This window comes from Hibiscus syriacus, unplaced genomic scaffold (genome assembly GCF_006381635.1).
Source record: "Hibiscus syriacus cultivar Baekdansim isolate YM2019G1 unplaced genomic scaffold, ASM638163v2 tig00111338_pilon, whole genome shotgun sequence".
In the NCBI taxonomy this organism is placed as follows: Eukaryota; Viridiplantae; Streptophyta; class Magnoliopsida; order Malvales; family Malvaceae; genus Hibiscus; species Hibiscus syriacus.
The window spans coordinates 23,001-29,795 of NW_024063064.1; positions in this window are offsets into that span (position 1 = coordinate 23,001).

Here is a 6,795-nt window from a genome sequence, read left to right on the forward strand (position 1 = left end):
GTGGGAATATCATTTACTCTAACTTTTGGTATTCGAGTATCTATCACATTGGATAGAAAAGTTGTACATCTATTTGATATAATTTTTCTTGCAATCATAGCAGATATCACAGTTGATGGTGATTTTGCTTTGTCATCGATCACTACGATTTCTGAACCTTCTGCATCTTTTAGAAACAAGTGTTTCTTACGACAATCGATCCATCCATAATGTGAAGACATCCAATCCATGCCTAAAATGATTTCAAATTCATCGAAGGGTAACTCCATCAAGTTTGCCGAGAACACAATCTCTTGGATCTATATAGGGCATTTTCTACATATTCGAGTTACTCTCGCACTGTGACCCATAGGGTTTACTACTACCATATCACTAGCAATTGGTTCTAAAGAAATTCCTCTAGCTATAACCAATTTTTTACTGATGTATGAGTGTGTAGAACTAGTATCGACTAAAACAAATACCGACTCATCAAAAAGATGGAAAATACCTGTTATGATTTCAGGGTCATCCCGATCCTTATTAGTCTTAATATTGTAAATTCTTGCAACTCCTCGAGTCTCTTGTCTCTGCATTGAATCCGATTGTCCCCTGGATCTACCCCTTCCTCTGCTTCTATTTGAGGCTGCCACCAATCTTTCAGATTGTGTTAAATTATCCCCAGATTTCTTAAGACAGTTTCGAACAAAGAGACCAGTCTCACCACATTGGAAGCAAGCTCCATTGAGAATTTTGCATTCTCCACTATGAATTTACCACATGTTTGACATGGAATTTTTTCCCATATGATATACCTGAGCTAGCAGTAAAAGAGTGAAATTGTCTATTTTTCTGTGAAGCTGCCGTAGAACTATCTCTATCAGTATATCAGGAACTCGAGCCCTTTCCTCTTTTAACATGATGGGGAGTGGAAGGCATTCCCACTCTTTTCCCCGTCTGTAAACTCTGCTCCACAGTTAATATCTCCTCCTGAGCTCTTTCAATAGCTTTGGCTCGATTAACGACTTCTTGTAAACTAGGCAAGTTCAAAGCCAACATCATCTCATTCAACTTTGGCCTCAAACCCTAATAAACCAATCACATCTGCTTTAGTAGCAAAACGGCTTAAATTGTTTCACCCACATACTTTAACAGCATTGTCCGTCTGAACTGTTCACCCACATACTTGTTCTTAAATTCTTTCATGAATAATTGCCAGGTCACTTGCTCTGGTGGTGGATATATTGTAGTATTTGACCACCATACCCGAGCTGATCCTCTAAGTAAAGATACAGCTCTACCCATCTTTTTCAGATCTGAACTGTGAAGACTTTCGAGCATTATTAAAATATCATTTAGCCATAAGTTGGCCTCCATAGGACCCTCACCCTCTTTTCCCCAGAACTCTGGAGCTCCAAAGCTCTTCAGCTCCAAATCTCTTCAGCTCTTTTGAGATTAACATTCTCGGTACTGAGCAGGGGGAGGTTAAATCGAGTCAGTATGGCATCAAGAGCTTGCATGAAAGTTCCAAAATTAGGCATCGAAATCCGCTGATGTACATGTGCACTAGCATTTTCAGAGGGAGAGGTTGTTCACTATTAGCCTCATAACATTCACTACCAGTTCCTTCTTGCATCTCTTGTTCCCCAGCTATTCGTGAATTCGAAGATTCTTACATCTATTATAACATACATAATAATAGCATTACAATTAGTAAGGAGTGTTATCAATTTAACTCTAATAACATAATACCAGTAACATTGACAATCTTTGTGGCATGTAATCCATTTTCTATTTTAAAATAAAACTAGTTTCGGGTGAGAATCGGCTAAACCTGTAACTCTGATACCAATAAATGTAACACCCATCTCCCGTATACCTCTTCGTACACAAGGTACTTATGTCACATCACCTTTAAATCATTTCCTCAGTTGAAAACCCATAAAATTTTGTTTTTCGAATTATGAAAACATAACATTTTTAAGAAAAAAGCAAAATATTGATTGTAATCTGTTACAAAGTTCTACTTAATTAAAAATTCAGAGCATTTTTAACACTTTAATTACATGCAAAATAAGTTTTCCAAAATAAATTGGATTTTCCTATTGTCACTCACGAGTCAACCATAATTGATGATCACCGCTGCTACAGCTGAACTCCTTACACAGTTAATCTCTACCTTTACCTATGTGTAAAATCAACACACGTTAAATATGTACTTAGTGAGACATAATATTGCAAAGACACAATAATGTACACTTAAATATATCATGGTTATTTGATTTCGAACTAATTCGTATCATCCATAAGGATTAGATAAGTCCCTATTATTGAAACCAAAGTTCTTTCATACTATTATCATAAACATCCTTAGTATGTCCAACATACATTTTTTCTTGTATATTTTTTTCATTTTATTTAGTAATTATTTGTTAATTTCATTCATCGCATCCTTTCATGCCTTAATGCATCCTATCATGTATTTGATTTATGGCATACTTTCATTCATTTCATATATGGCATCCTTTCATGCCTTAATGCATCATTTAATGCATTTCATTTATGGCATCCTTTCAAGCCTTAATGTATCCTTTCATGCATTTCATTTATGGCATCCTTTCATGCCTTAATGCACCCTTTCATGCATTCATTTATGGCATCTTTTCATGCCTTAATGCACTATTTCATGCATTTCATTTATGGATTTTTTTTAGAGCAGTTTATACTCTAAAACTCATTCATATATCATTTCCATACATATAATGATAACAAATTAAAAACTAGAAAACAAACATTAACTTAAAATGTTCTAATTTGAATCATTTCGAATCTTCTTCATCTCAAATAATTATAATAAATCTACTCACCTGGTAATCCCCGCTAATAATATGTAGAGATGTTTGGCTAATAAGCAACTTTATATTTCCCCTTTTCTTGCTAGATTCAAGAGCTTGGATAGGATCTACACAAGCATCCATTGAAGACATATATATCATACCAAATGTTAGTATAATCCCTAACATTTATACTTTAATAATAGTCAAAAGTACCATTATTTCAATTTATATCACAATTATAATCTATCTTATAGTTCCAGACACAATAGTATCGATACCCTTATCATGGTATCGATACTTCTATACTATGGTATCGATATCTTTCTCTCAGTATCGATACTACTACACTATGGTATTGATACTCCCTTTCGATATCGATACCATTTTGGTATCCTATTATCCATGGTATCAATACTTCCCCATGTTAATATTGATACCCCATCAGTATTGATACCACTTATATCGGTATCGATATTGCTCGTCACATTTCTACCCATTTACACCTATAGTATCGGTATGGTTCTATCAGTACTGATACCATTGCCCAGTTTTACCATTTTTCAGCTCGATTTTCACTAAATTTAATTTTCTACTCTTTTACTTTTACCTCCAACAATACTATTAAAATCTTCTTTGTTTAACCCAACTTACTTTCCTTCATTTAGCCTCTTATTACATCTAAAATCTCCATTGAACATCTCAATCCAATATTCATATAAATTTTTTTAATATATTTTTAATCCTATCCAATGTTTCTAATCTCTTATTTAGTCCTTTGACAAGTCAATTCTACAATAAACCTCAATAAAAACTCATATATCAACATATAATTCAAAAACTCATTTCCTTAAATCTCATATAAAACATCCACCACTTAGTTTTAATCTTCTTTAATCCTTCCTTAATTTACATAACACTTAATATTACGAGAGCAACCCAAAATTTAAAGGAAGAACTAACTAATCGAAGTTTACCTTATGCTATGGAGGAATGGACTACCCACGTGAAGAAGAAGAATAAGAGTAGAAAATAGTTTAACTTTTCTCTTTTCCCCATTTAAAATCCCTAATAAGGAATATATTTTAAATTCATTTTCCCTCTTAAAATAACAAAGTACCCTCTTAAGTTATATATTGGTACAAATTAGTCTAAACACTATTCCAAATCATTTTCTCATCTTTTACCACTTATTCAAATAAATCTAAAATTTTCAAATTTTTTAAATAAAGTCCCTGACCTGATATTTGGGGTATTACACCCTTGCAGATCATTTTGCTTCAGACTGAATGGAGTGACCCCTGGTAGCACTGATATGTAGACTTCAGTCCGACAATCTGTAGCACCCATAACCCATATAATTATACCTATACAGATTATAGATGTCACCCGAATTTCTAAAACCATTTTCCAATTCAAAAGCAATTTAAAATTTATTTCCTTAAAATGATAACTGATATTATAAAAATATCATATCATAAAAATTAAGTTTCATTATAACCAATTTAATTCAAAAGATTTTTTATGAATAATGAACAGTGCCCGTGAACAGTGGGGGAATCGGTACCCTGTAGGGGTATCGGTACCCCAAAATCATTCTGGAAAATTTCTTAAACGCGGTTATTGTTCATTGCTATCAAATTAACCTTTCATCACTATCAATTTTTTTCCAAATTAATTCAACAATTTTTTCCCGAACTCATAAAAATTACATATAAAACTCATAAAAATTAACTAAAAATTAATCTTTCATCACTATCATTTTTTTTCCATATTAATTCAACAAAACAAATTAAACATTATCAAATTACATGCCACTAAATTACACCATAGGATGTCTTACTGATATTGAAATATACTCCCCGATGCTTGATGTCATTCCGAACTCTTTATTCTACTACTGACATTTTACCTACGCGTGAAAATCATCACACACTAAGTATAAACTTAGTGAGGCAATTAAAACAATATACATGCATTACAATTCATGCAAGAATTTCAATGTCCAAATCAAAATGCAATAAAATCATGTTACATACATGTGCAATATTTTACCATTTAATACCATAAGATCATAAGCTTATTTTACCAATATACTTACCATTTATCCATAAGCTCGTAAGCTTATTTTACCAATACACTTGCCATTATTCCATAACCATATACCATAGAAAATAGCCCAATATACAACCCTGAGGACCCTGGGTATTCGAGTAATATTTGCACCGTCGTGCTACACATAAGGTCGTGCCCACCATATACACCGAAGTGTATTACACATAAGGTCGTGCCCACCATATACACCGAAGTGTATTACACATAAGGTCGTGCCCACCATATACACCAAAGTGTATTACACATAAGGTCGTGCCCAACATAAACACCAAAGTGTATTATAAACCTGCAGCTGCTATACTCTATGGCATGCCAACTATACCCTGTCCCTCAATAACTTACTTGGGCATATAGTCTATTTTATTCAATCCATCCATGGCAAAGTATATTATCAAATTTAACAGTGTTCATTTCATACCCGAAAACATTCATGGTAAAATATCACATTTTTTCATGATCAAAATCATCTGTTATCTTTTTTTTGTAGCTCTATTATCCGATATAAAAACATATGCTTTATTTTTTTATTCAACCATTAGTGTGTCATTTTTTCAACAATAGTTGTACATTTATAGCTTGCAAAGCTGCAAAAGTTTTTCGACTAAGTGCATTTGCTACAACATTTGTCTTACCTGAATGATAATCAATGATCAAATCATAATCATTTAAAAGTTCTATCCAACTTTTCTGTCTCAAATTGAGGTTTTTTTGAGTCAACAAATATTTCAAACTCTTATGATCCTTGTAGATGTGGCATCTCTCACCATACAAATAATGACGCCAAATCTTTAGAGCAAAAACAAAGATGCTAACTCAAGATCATGAGTAGGATAATTCCTCTCATGCATCTTTAATTGTCGCAAAACATAGGCTACCACCTTACCTTTTTGCATAAGTATACAACCCAAACCATTATGAGATATATCACTATACACCACATACTCTTTGTCCGATTCCGGTTGTACCAAAATTGGTGCTTCCGTTTAAAATATTCTTTAAAGCTTTAAAACTCTCTTGACATTTCTTTGTTCAAGAAAATAAAACATCCTTTCTCAAGAGCTTGGTAAAAGGAGAAGCAACCATCGAAAAGTGTTTTAGAAACCTTCGATAATAACCAGCAAGTCCCAAACCTTCGGACCTCTGTACATTCTTTGGAGGTTTTCACTCCAATATTGCTTGAATTATTTTTTCTCTTATACCTTCCGTCTAGACAACATAACCAAGAAAATCAACTTTTGCTAGCCAAAACTCACACTTTGACATTTTGGCATATAACATTTTTTACCCTTAATTATCTCGAGCACAATACAAATACGAAAATCATGCTCTATCTTTGTATTCGAGTATACCCGAATGTCATCAATACAAACCACCTCAAATTGATTTAAGTAAAGTTGAAATACTCGATTCATCAAAATCCATGAATGTTGCTAAAGCATTTTTTAAACCAAATAACATTACTATAAACTCGTAGTGTCCATACCGTATTCTGAAACTATCTTTATAACATCTTCCTCTTTAATCTTTAACTGGTGATATCCCATTCGAATATCAATTTTAGAAAACATTGATGCTCCTTTTAAATTGATCAAACAAGTCATCAATCCTCAAAATAGGATATTTGTTCTTGATAGTTACTTTGTTTAACTATCGATAATCTATGCATAATCGCATATATCCATTTTTTTAAACAATACCAGTTCACCCCAAGGTGAAATACTCGGTCTAATGCATCCTTAATTTAACATCTCTTGCAATTGGTTCCTTATTCTCTTAACTCAATCACAACCATTCGATACAAACCCATAAATACATGATTAATGCCTTGATAACCATCAATATTAATTTTCACCTCTCAATCTGGAGG